The following is a 13,651-nucleotide window of genomic DNA, read 5'->3' on the forward strand; positions in this document are numbered from 1 at the left end:
CTTTTGTACCAATATCGTCCTCGACAAACTCAAGAACAATAAAATATTGAGAGGCATTGGGGACAACATGCTCGTGCGGATTTTTTACAAACACGATATGTAACGAACCGATTTCCAATGGTGTTAGAAAATACGGTTTTAGAACCTTAATTTGTAAACCAAGTCCATAAATATTAAATAGAAATATCTATGGAAATAATATAAAAATATATTGAAGTTCGGTTAAATAATTTATCTAAAAAGGTGGTTAATTAAGGCTCAATGATTGACTTGTAAAAGTCTAATCACTATAGAGTTTTAATTAAGGAAAGACTTAGGGACCTAGATAGCAATTATCCAAGTGACTAAAATAGTTAATAAACCAATTTTAAATGGATGGTACTGGATTGTAATGATGATTTGCATTAAGATTAAAATAACAATTAAAAATAATCAAATTAAAGAATTAATTATGGTTAATTAAACATTAAGCTTAATATATAAACTAAAATAAGTGAAAGCTTGTCATCTTCCTTCCTTCAGCTCACCATAGCCATTAAAAAAAGAAGAATAAATCTTGGTTTTTCTTTTACATTTCGATCCTCAATTTCACTAAGCTACAACGACACCTGAACATCAAAAGGGATAGGAAAAGTGAGAGTCACCGACGAGTGACATGAGATTTCGGTTTGTATTTCTAAGATTCGAGATCAATCTAATTATTTCATATTCATGGTATTTTGCATAATATAGTATTGACGTAAGTTTGCAATGGTCGTATGAATCGATTTGCAACGTTTGAGATTAAATATTGAGATAGTGGACTGGATTGAATAAAATAGAAAATGGTAGGATTTGGTTGAGATGTGATATGTGGTAAGGAAATAAATTGAAACATTTTATATAATGTGATAAAATTGTGAAATGATAATGAATTGAGAATGTTGGAATATGAATTGAATCATATAATGAAATTGGAAATTTGGTTACCCTATTAGCTGTTCGAGTAGGGTCGAATATAGTTGGCATGTCATAGGGTCAAGATATTGATTGAAAACCATCATTGTTGGGCAACCCGAAGTGGTAGAATGTACATGAGAGTCATGTTGTCGGGCAAACCGGGGTGACAGAATAATTAGATTATAAAAATCATTGTTGTCGGGCAACTCGGGTGGTAGTATGTATATGTTTCAAAGTTATCATTGTCGGGAAACCTGGGGCGACAGATCTGTGTATTCGTTCTAAGTCCATGTCTAGTTAATAGGGTTATGAAAACATGATTTGACTATATGGTAATTGGAATGAAATGTGATTGAATTTGGTATACTTGTACACATATGAAATATGATATTCGATAGCATGTGAAAGACCATGCAAATTTGTTAAAAACGAGCCCTGAGGGCCAGTTGAGTATGAATGAGCCAATAGGCTCAGAAATGATTAAAATAATGAGATGAAATTGAATATGTACATTGATGAATGAAAATGTGTAAGCAGATGCTTATAGATGATGATATGAAATGATTAAATAGTATGTGAAATAAATAGGAAATGATATGGTAAGTATAAGAAAATATGGTATGGTTCAATTATATGAATTGGTCACTAACCTTATGCTACTATTCGGTATGCTACAAATGACAGAATTGGTATCTTAATGTTAAGTGACATGAATGGTAAGTTTAAGTGCATATGTAATGAATTAACGTGCAAAATGGTTATAAGTATGTTTTATATGGTAATGAAAACTTTTGACATGAACTTGTATGTGAAATGGATATAATTTGAACTTGAATCGAGTGTATGCATTTGATTTAAGCTTGTGTTATATTGACTTGAATCATGGAAGTGCCACTGAGCTTTATCACTCAATGTACAGTTTGTTTATTTCGTGCGTAGGTATAGGTAACTCACGAAGTCCCAAGACGTGATCCAACATCCAACTAGTGATCCTCGACTCAGCAATGTTTGTATAGTTCCTTTCGTTTTTGATATATGGTATGTACCTAGGTCGCGAGTCAATTTTGTATATATAACATGTTCATGTTGATGTTAGGCTAGTAATGGTTAACTTATTATGGTCAATTGGTAATGTAAATGTCATGTTTGAGATGGTTGGAATTATAATGATCATGATATGTTATGTTAAATGGAATGACTTGGTACCAAATGTTCAAATGTTTCAAAATAATAGAAATTGTCATAGGTATCAAAGTATTGAATGATATCTTGAATATTGTATATGTTAAGTGTTGTTTTATGGTTAAATTTGAGTATATGAATGTGGCATATTTGGTTAAATGGTTGAATGGAAGAATTGGTTAGGTGTTTGAATGGGTTGAATAGGTACCAATTGGACCTTATGGAAACAAGCGGTCATGTCGTAATGTCATCCCTTTAACATGTTGCAAAAATATGTTAGTGAAATAAACAGTAATGTAAAATATTGATTTAAATCACAAGATCGAACCAGAACAATATATATATAATAAAAAAAATCTAAAAATTAGAAATTGAAAATAAGACTGGATCAAAATTTTGTACTCGTAGGTAGGCAGAAATTCGACTGGTAGTTGAGGCTTGTTTTCACAGTTTCCTTAAGACAGATTCTGCCGCTCCTTTGGTGCTGGAGAAATGTTGGTCGACTGTCTCCCAGAATACAACAACGAGATAAGTACGGTAGTAGCACAACTGCAGTGATCAACGAACTGTAGCCTAACTTTCTTCTATCGCCGAAAATGAGTTCGAAATATGCAGGGAAAATATCTCAAAATTTTTGTAGGAAAAATAGAGAAAAATCCAGTATGTATTTTCTCCTGCAGATTATTTCGGTTTAAATAAAATATTCAAAATTTTGGAAATTTTGACTAATGAACCCATTAACGTCTGCGAATTAAGGAGCCATTAAAACCTAAATTAACGTTTGAATTAAAAGAGCCATTAAACTCAATTTAATATTTTTCTTTTTAATTCCAAACAGAATTTTGAAGAGATAAGCTTTACTTGGGAAATAAAATTATGTATTGGGCTAAAATATCTGCAGGCCCAGAACGGACATTTCATATCGCCCACGTCATGCGGGTGCACTGCCAACCCCAGAGGGTTTGGATTTGCACACCCCCTACGCGCGAGGGAGAGCATTAGCTTAGTCATTCAATAACCACCAAGTTGGTTCATATATATAAACATATTCCACACTTGATATCTAACCAATGTGGAACTAAATTTTTCATTCATCACTAAACCATTTTAAGAATATGATTTACTGTTGTAAAAGTCTCATGGGGTAGAATATAAAAATATAATTTTATGATTCAAATCTCTACCTTTACCAATTGACAATATGCCTCAAAGCTTCTAAAAATCTATTTTTTTCCAACATAACATCGCGACAAGACCAAGTCAGTAAGTTGCGTCGTGGACAAGGAACCCTTAAAGTCACGACGTCAGCCTGATATTTTGTAAACTTTATAATTTGGTCTTAATTTAACCTCGAGTTAGCAAAAGAACTTTCGTAAGCTCGTATGACCAGCAAATGATTATGCATCATATTATGATCGTGTAATATATTTATTTGAATGTTTAAATGGTTGCATTATGTATTTAATTTATTGTAGTTGCTTTGACAACATATGTGGCATCCCGTAGCTTGGACCTGACGATCAGGTCGAGTATGTGGTGTTACACGACATCTATACTTTGCCCAAGGTTTATCATTCTCCTCATCTTGAATACGTGCACATACCATTATTAGAGGTTGAAATAAGAAAAAACACTCAAATAAGAAAAGTTTAACAGAGAAAATTAAACCTCACCGTTATGCACTCGCAATAAATATAAAAAACTCTAAGAGGCAAAGAAAAGAAATTAAGATTTTTTCTCGCTTCTAACTATTCAAGAGTAATCAAACTCAATAATATTAAAAAAGATGTAGGATTGCTCTCTAACAAAGCTGACCTAAGGCTCTAAGAAGTCAAAGAAAAATTCAACTCCAAAAAGAAGTAAGGTGTATAGAGAAAGGAAAGGCAACTCCATTCATACCTATTAACACAAGAAGTGAAAATGTGTTAGAATGCGTAATAGAATAAAAAAAAAGCTAAAACCAAAAGAAAAATGAAGGCTAGAATCAAAGAAAATAAACTACCCAACAGAAAAACCCGAAAAAATGGAAAACAACTTGAATTTTTCGTTCAAGGTGTTTCTGATGTGCTAAAATCATGAAATTTAATATTTTTCGACACCAAATTTCACCCACAGAATTTTTTCGACTTTTTTCACTTGTTTGAATATTTTTTAGACTTTTTTCACTTGCCTAAGTGAAATCGGTGAAGCACAAGGAAACAACTTAAAACGCCCAAACCTGATACAATATGATAAGGGGCAGCGAAAGAAAATCATGTTCAAGTTGTTCAACTTGAGAAAGAAAGATTTGGATCTGACCTGAAAAGAAGAAACCAAACCAATTTAGGAAAGCAAAGAAAACAAAAAATAACTAAAATAAGAAATTTAATAACAAAGAATGAATGTTCAAAAGAATGAATAAATAAAGAAACAATAGATTAAAAAGTTGAAGATGGATCAAATAAACTGATGGATATGATGGATAGATGGATAAGTGTTCAATTGAACCTTTTGAGATATAAATCCTAACAAATTCAATTAATGGCTCTGATCAACCCTCCAAGAAATAATCCTTGGCAAATTGAAGGATGAAGAATGAATTCCTACAACTCTTTAAAGAAAAATCAAGAAGAAAACTACTACTAAAAATCACAAGAAAACAATCATTCACAAGAAAGCAATCATGCACAAAAGAAACTAACTGTAAGAGTTGAAAATTTTATGAATAAAAAATCATTGTGTTTTTAATGAACAATGAAGAGGCCTTTGTATAGTCTAGCTAATTACATCCAAATAAAACTCTAAAGTATAATGAAACTCTAATTAATCTAAACAAGAAACAATTTTAAATTAACTTTTCTTGTTGACTAAGAAACATAAAACTCCTAAATAGCTTAAAATACTTTAAAATCCAAAATTCGGAATAAATAAATAATAAAATAATAAAACCTAATAAATAAAATATTTGACTCATATATAATAAAAATTAAGCCTAAAAATTGAACCCAATATGATTTAAACTTGAATTAAAACCTGAAACTCATAATTTCCCGTAATAATCTCGTCCAAAAATTTTACCTCCGCAGTCTTCACTAAAATGGTCATAACTTGAGCTCCCAAACTCAAAATAGAATGATTCAAAGTGCGCTTCAAAGCTAAGAGATAACTCTTCACATGCTATGCAAACATCTCAACCCAGAATGTTGGATTTAGTGCCCCAGGTGTAGTATATTCGTTTATAAATTTGTAATTGTTTCGAACCGGTTGGTTAATAAAATAAATTCATTGATTACATTAATATACTTTGTATAATTTTTCTCATGTGGTTTTTGCACATAAAGAAAAATATAAGCAAATGTTGCTCATTGGATGTCTAATGTTTAAACTAATACTAAGCAGTATTACATGATCGGATCTTAATATAAAAAGATAGCTTATATATTAGTAGACGAACCTAAACATGGCGTTAGTCTAATTGGAAATGAACAAACCAATTGAAAGACTAATTTGGCATCTTTCAAGTCCAATTTTGAAGATGTTTTGTCTTAGGCATTAGAGCAGATGACTCCTAGAAGATAGAGAAATAGATGTGACTGACTAAACTAATAGTACATTGGATAAGACTCAAGAAGAATAGATCATGAATCTGTTTATAGATTTATTCACTAATGATGTTCATATGTGGCATACCTAAATCCTGAGCGAATGACAGGCTATGTATGTGTGACTCGTATACTTTTATGTAAGTAAAAGTCTGAGTTCAAATAGATAATGAATTGAAACTTGGTGTGTTGGGTATATGAATTTTGCAATATGTAGCATCATTCGCAATAGTGGAATTCATAGCTCATGACATGGGTAAATGAAATCCTCTGATTGGCATTACATGGTTGATGAAAAGTAAATGTGGCCACGAGTTATTTGTATTTGCTGTAACACCCTTAACCCGTCTCCGTCGTCGGATTAGGGTTACGGAGCATTACTCTACAATCGAAAATATTTAACATCATAATATTTAAATAAATTAAACATATCATAATCCATTCAATCACATTCATTCTATCTTTAAATCGAGCCCTCGAGGCCCTAAAAATAGCTTTAAGGCAATTCAAGACTAATTTGAAACAAATCAAAAATTTTAGGAAAAATTGCAAAAATTGGAAACAGGGGTCACACGGCCGTGTGGCTAGGCCTTGTCACATCACCCAGGCCATGTAACTTTCGACCAGAGAACACACGGCCGTGTCCCAGCCCGTGTCCTCACCTATGTAACTCACTGAGTAGGGTCACACACCCGTGTAACTCTCTGAGTTGCCCTACACGCTCGTGTGCCAGGCCATGTGCTAGGCCGTGTAACACACTAACTTATAACCTTAAGAAAATCTCAAATGACACACGGTTGTGTGATAGCCTGTGTGGACCCAAAAATTCACCAAAAATCAAGCCATTTCCTACCCAATTCATGCATAAACATTCAATCCATTTGTGCACACTTTCAAGGGATTAAAGCATCATTCAAATACACATAATCATGCCAATTTTAAACAACCTAATTCACCTAACCAATATGTCATTCAAATGCACCTCGATTGCATCCAAACAACACTTACCTAACATGTCAATATTGCTACATTACATGTATTTAAACCTAATTCAAATAGATACTAAAACATACCACAATAGGCCATTTTCAAGACAACGTCAACTTACTAAAGAGAACCATAATAACAAACATAATAAAGTACCCAAATTGATAAAACTTGGTAAGGAATCAAAATGAACCAAACCAACATAGTTTTCAAAAGCTTCTACATGCCAAAACAACATCAACACGTTCATCAAAACACCATTTCAATTCACCCTATACAAGTCATTTTAAACCTTGGCCAAAATGCTCAAAAACTACCAAATTAACTGCTGGATAGTGTGATAGATCTCCGACAAGCTTAAGCAACGAATGCTTAGTAAGCTAGTATAAACTTCTAATATAGCTTACCACTTCAATATTACAATTCATAGATTAAGCATAAACCATTACTAATGCCATAAGTTTAGTATAAGCCTATTAAAACACTGTCAAACTCACAAGCTTGTAAGTTCATCAATATCACATATATGTTCATTTATAACATAAGTGGGTTTCATAAGATACTTCACATATTCATCAACATTTTCAAAAGATTATGAACCATTCCATTTACTTACTTACCGTTACATTCCAAAAGCTTAGTATAATCCTAAACAACATCATCAAATCACAAGTTAGTGCACTTGTCCATGATATAAATGAGTTCATCCATAGCATAAATAGATTTCCCATATACAAGTACATCATTTAAATCATCAATCTTTTTATAACATCATGTTACATCCCAATTATGAACTTACCATTTCATTTCCTTTTCCTATTCGTTGAACCATTTAGAATTACATCGGATACTCGAGAAAGCTCACACATAGTGTGTCTTTATATATAATCGTAAAATTTCCTTTACATTAATGCTCACACGAGCTGTCGATTGGAATGTAAGCTACAAAATGCTGCTCACACGAGCTATGGAGAACCCACAACAAACGCAGGATCTCAGCCATCAATAAGACATTTAGGACCAGCACCAGGACCAGCACCAGAAACATGAAATCCCTAATGACATGTCATTTGTATCCTAAGAATTCTTAAGGTTCAAACGAGACTCGTTATCCGTCAATTCATCGTGGAATTAATACATTTATATTTAGATTCACTTATATTAAAACAACATAGTAAGCATTCAATTTAACAAACATTAAAACTATCACAAGTTTATATGAACTTACCTCGATTGAAACGGTTGCTAAAATAGAATCAACAACTAATCCAATTGTAGTGTTTCTTGATCTAAATAATATAAATTCATTTAATTAAACCATTCAAATAGCTTAAAATAACTAATTCAAATTATAACCCTTATCAATAGGAAATTTACAAAATTACCCCAAATGTTTTACCTTTTATGCAATTTAGTCCCTAAACTCGAAACTTGAAATTTAACCACTTTTTAATTAAAATTCATGCTATAAAATTTTTCATAGGGTTCATAATCTACCCATTTTAATAATCATTTCACAATATTTCCATGAAGTTTTCAATTTTCACAAATAAATCCCTAAACAATAAAATCATTAAAAATCACTTAACAAAATATTTATATTTATCTAACAAGCTCATGAAACTATCAACCAAATTCACAAACACACTTAACTCATTCATGGTAAGTCCCTAAAATTTTAACAATTTTACAAATTGACCCCCGAGTTAGCTAAATTAAGCTAAAACAATTTCAAAAACATAAAAATAATTAAAAATAGACCTCAAAATCTCCCACATGCACTGAAGAGAGTTTGGCCGAACCTCCCTTGCTCCAAAAATTCTCACGATTGAAGAAGAAGAATATAAGCAAAAATATGTTTTTGCTTTTCTTTTTATTTATTACCTATTATTTACTTTATTATCATTAAAATATATCATATAAACTAACAAAAATTAGCCACCAACCGTCCACTAATTTATGGTATGGTATATTTTCCATTTTAGTCTATTGAATTACTTTTCCTTAACTATTTGACACCTTTAATTAATAAAACTTAAATTTTTAATTATTACGATTTAATCCTTTTCAATTAATTAACTATCTAAACATTAAAATTTCTTAACCAAATTTTAATATAACCCTAATAACACTCTGTAAATATTTAATAAAACATTTACGGGCTCGTTTTATAGAAACAAGGTCTCGATACCTCATTTTCTAAAACCACTTGACTTTAGAGTCATACCACTTGAACCTAATTATTCCTTCAAATAGCATAAATTGCTAGTTCAAAATTTATTTTAATATTATATTTAACTCGTAAATTTAAATAATAACATTTATGAACTTACTCGTTGGATTTGAGGCATCGAAACCACTATTTTTTACATCACTAAAAAACGGGCTGTTACAACTCTCCCCCCTTACGAAAATGTCATCCTCAAAATTTCTCACCTGATAATAGCTATTCAAATCAAGTTTTTCTTTCTCAACCTTAGAGGTAGTCCATATATGAAATTCATCAAACTCAACCCCAATCAAAACTCATACCAGATCATAATATTACATCGGGACTTGATACTCTATCTTGAGTTATAAACATAATAGATATCTCGGAATAACTCTGAAATTTCACGTCCAAATCCTGAGTACCAGTATCTTTATCTCAAGCCATTATACATTTTCGTTGATGTTTGATGTAAATCAAATAGACAATGCCAAGAACCTCATATAAAATATCCTATGAAATCTTAGAACTGTTCAATTCATCAATTCGAATATTTTTATCTGCATTTAAAAAATTCTCTAAAGATTTAAAGGTTTAACCCTCGTCTTCATAATACTCAAACCATCATAATTCAAAATTGTCTAAAAGAAATAGATTCCTAACTTGACTGAACAAATTTGATGCTTTCCTGTAATAGCTTCAACATTAGTAGTACAACTAATGAGAAATTCCTAATAAATCACATGTCGAAACATAATCGGAAAACCCAGATCACTAGATTCCAGATAAATTAGATAATTCATAGTGTTTCGCTAGAATTCTAATTTTCATAATAGATTCTAAATGATGTTTCCGACATATCTGCATCTGTAACTTTCAACTGATAATAATTACGGTTATTCTAACCCAACTAACTTGTTGTCGATCCATTTGGTTAGCATACCAGGGTTCTACATTCCATTCATGAAAAGCTTCAATAGTATCATTTAAATACAAGTATGAGAGCTACTATTATCAAAACGAATTTAACCCATAATAACATTTTCCCAACTATCTCGGATCTGGTCGATATATCAATATATCATATCTTATAGAATCTGAATTTCTCATTCTGATTGTCCGTCTGTTTGCTCATGACTTCGTGGAATTTATACTAAAATGTAGAGATAAACTTAAATACATACAACTCAACTAACTCTTCAAGTGAATAATTCATTCTGAATAAAACAAATGAGTTGATTTTATCAACCTGATAATAATAATTCAAATCAATTCTTTCTTCCTATCGTCAAGATAATCCAGACATACAATCCTCATAATATCAATCAAAAGTCATACCAAACTGTATTAGTTCATACAAAACATGACATCCAGTTTTGACTTGTTGACATAGTTCGATATCATTGAAGTAATGAGAACTAATGTGCGATGCTAAACTTGATCTTCCACCGTCTACACTTTTGCCACTATTTACCCCTTCTTAAAAGCTAAAAGTTGAATACATAATGAAACTATTTCCATTATTAACATCAAAGCATTGAACCATACTAGAGCCACAACCATCAAATGAACTAGAAGTATTATTTTACTTCTTCTTACAAAAACCTTCCCTCAGACGGACCACAGTGTTCTAATAAGATAGATGCTACAACCGTATAGCTTACACAATGCCTCAAGTATCAATAATATACTCTAAAGTAAATAAGAAAAAGTTATGTAGTTCCAGTAACAATAAGTGCAGCAACACGACAAGCTGAGACTTGTATCAACACGCTCTAATGATCTAGTCAAGAATTATAACTGTAACAAATGTAATAGTTTCCAGCCAATATGTATCCTTTGCAGATGAACCATATCTGATAGAGTAGATAATAAAAACAATAAGAAAGCCAAGGTACAGAAGTCCAAGATGTAAAGCCCTACTAAACTCCTAAGAATATAACTAATTTCTATACTATCAGAATATGCAAATTTATGAGCCTTCCGGACACACTCGTCTACATCAAAGCTATTTCTGTTGAAGATCATGTGGCATGTTAAGAACATATTGATTGTTAAAAAATTGATGATACCCCAAATAAAAATACAAAAGGAGAATATCGCTCAAACGCACTAAAACCAACTGTAACATATACAACACAAATTTCATATACATAAACCAGAATAACAACTAGTAGAAGAAAAATAATAATAACACATGATTTTTGCCATTGAGTCCTCTACCAAAACATATTCGAATAGAATGCTAAAAATAGAACAATGTCGATCATTAATCCGCCTGACTAACAACACCTCTGCCTATCATTATAATTAGTCAGCATCCCCACACGATAAGAACCACATCTGGAGATAAAACAACTGCATATGCCACTAAAGATAGAAGAGCACATAGAATACCCATATGAGATTATTTTAAGATATTCGGCCACAATAGTTGCATTCAGATCTATTTACATTTTGAAACTACCTCACTGACTTCTAAATTCATCGGTGATCTCACATTATTCTGTTTCATTGTAGTAATCAATTCAGAAGAAATCTCGGTTAACCCATTCTTTAGATACCATTCCAGTTAAAGTTGATTACCAGTGAATAACTTCTTCTTTAAGTAGTGACGTTGAATATCCCAAATAGTCTTCGAAATGATCTAATATCTCATCTAGAACTCTCTTTATTTACTAACCAACTCTCAGCTCTGACCACATTATTACTTATTCATATGTTGAATTCTTCAGCTTCACACTTGTGGCCTTCTCAACAGAAACACTATAAACATTTCGTGATATAGAGTTTTGAGAAAGAGGGGCTGGAGGTCGTAATGCCACAAAATTTAATTCTCATGTATCTACATCAAACATAACATTCATTATTAATATAAACATTGTAAACCTCTACCCTAACCTTTATAAATTTTTTCTCATCATTAGAAACCTTTTAATCAGATACCTAAGTATCGCTTTCGGCATCATCAAAATTAGCTCGGTTGGAAGACATCCTTTAACTATATGTAAAGCAAATTCCATCTATTAGGAGACATCACACTATCACAAGTTATAAAATGGTATGTGTTTTTAAACTCCATACATGCTACGTTCAACCTAAGAACCGACTAAATCGTAGCTCTGATATTACTAAATGTAACACTCCTAACCCGTCTCAGAAACATTTAACATCATAATATTTAAATAAATTAAACATATCATAATCCATTCAATCACATGCATTCTGTCCTTAAATTGAGCCCTCGAGACCCTAAAAATAGCTTTGAGGCAATTCAGGACTAATTTGAAACAAATTAAAAATTTTAGAAAAAAGTTGCAAATATTAGAAATAAGGGTCACACGACCGTGTGACTAGGCCGTGTCATATCACCCAGGTCGTGTAACTTTAGAACAAGGGACACACGGCCGTGTGAATCTACTCAGTGAGATACAAGGCCTAGGAATAAGGCAATGTTGTAATCTTCTATCATTATGATTACCGTTTCTATTTTTTTTATAGGTGTTATTGTTATTTTATTTACGTTTTGGGAATAAGGCAATGTGGTAAAATTTTATTGGTATTTGTCATGATGTTTTTGGATGCTTCCATAGTCTATTTGTTCTTAAAATTATGAGATTTGTTTTATAATATGTTAATTATTAATTGGACTTAATTTCGATGTTTGAAATTTTTATTATTGACGTTTTGAGGTTTATTTGATATGGTAGAAGATGCATTTTGATTAGACTTGAATTGGAATGGTTTGCATGCTTTGAACTGTTGTAATTTTCTGGTCTGGAGCAGAGGTATCAATATTCTGTTCCAAAAATGATACCAAATTGATTTTGAAATGTGCAGGAAGTCAGAATTGTAATTTGGTATCGATACTCAGGGTAAAATTACTGATACTTTTCGAAAGGTACCAATAATTTCTAGTGTTTATTCTTTTTTAGCTAGAAACAAAATGTTGTTTTGGTATCGATTTTCCATTTGGTATCAATACCAGATGAAGGAAATATCGTTACCTATGTGCCAGAATCGATACCTACGTACTTATGTTGTAATTTTTTCTAAATGATCTCTATGTATGTTTAATTATTATTTTAAGACCTTTTGATGTATGTTCAACATGTATAACCGATAATTAAGAATATGTTCGATCAAAAACTATGCGAATGTCAAAGTGAAAGATGTTTCCTTCTTTAAGTGTCTAGATATATTGTGTATGATGTGAGACAGTGGTGTGGCATTCTGATATTCAGGCTTGGCGATCAGACCGGGTATAGTATGTTACATAATAGCCCATTTTAAGTGGAGTCAAAAAAAGTGGTTTCGAGACCACTATTCCGATAATGATTCTGTATTTATTATTATTTATTTTATACGAGTCAAATATAGTTTATATTGAATTTTGATTTGATAATTCTTTTTTTTTGTTGAATAAATAGTTAATTATAAGTTGTTTGTCCCGAAAGTCAAGTGGTTCTAAAAATGAGGCATCAGGACCTCGTTTCTGTAAACTAAGCTCATAAATATTTTTCTTAAATATTTATAGATTTATTACTTTGGTTTATGAATGCCCAGTTCAGAAATTTTATTGTTTGACTAGTTAATTAAGTAAAAAGGACTACTTAATCACTATTGAATTTTATTAGTTAAATGGCTCAATCAATTAATGTGCAAGGGTTTATGATGCAATTTGACCATAATTAAGTATATTGGATGGCTAAGTGGAGATTTTAGTTGAAATTAAATTAGTAAAATATAAATT

Source organism: Gossypium raimondii, chromosome 2 (assembly GCF_025698545.1).
Source record: "Gossypium raimondii isolate GPD5lz chromosome 2, ASM2569854v1, whole genome shotgun sequence".
NCBI lineage: Eukaryota > Viridiplantae > Streptophyta > Magnoliopsida > Malvales > Malvaceae > Gossypium > Gossypium raimondii.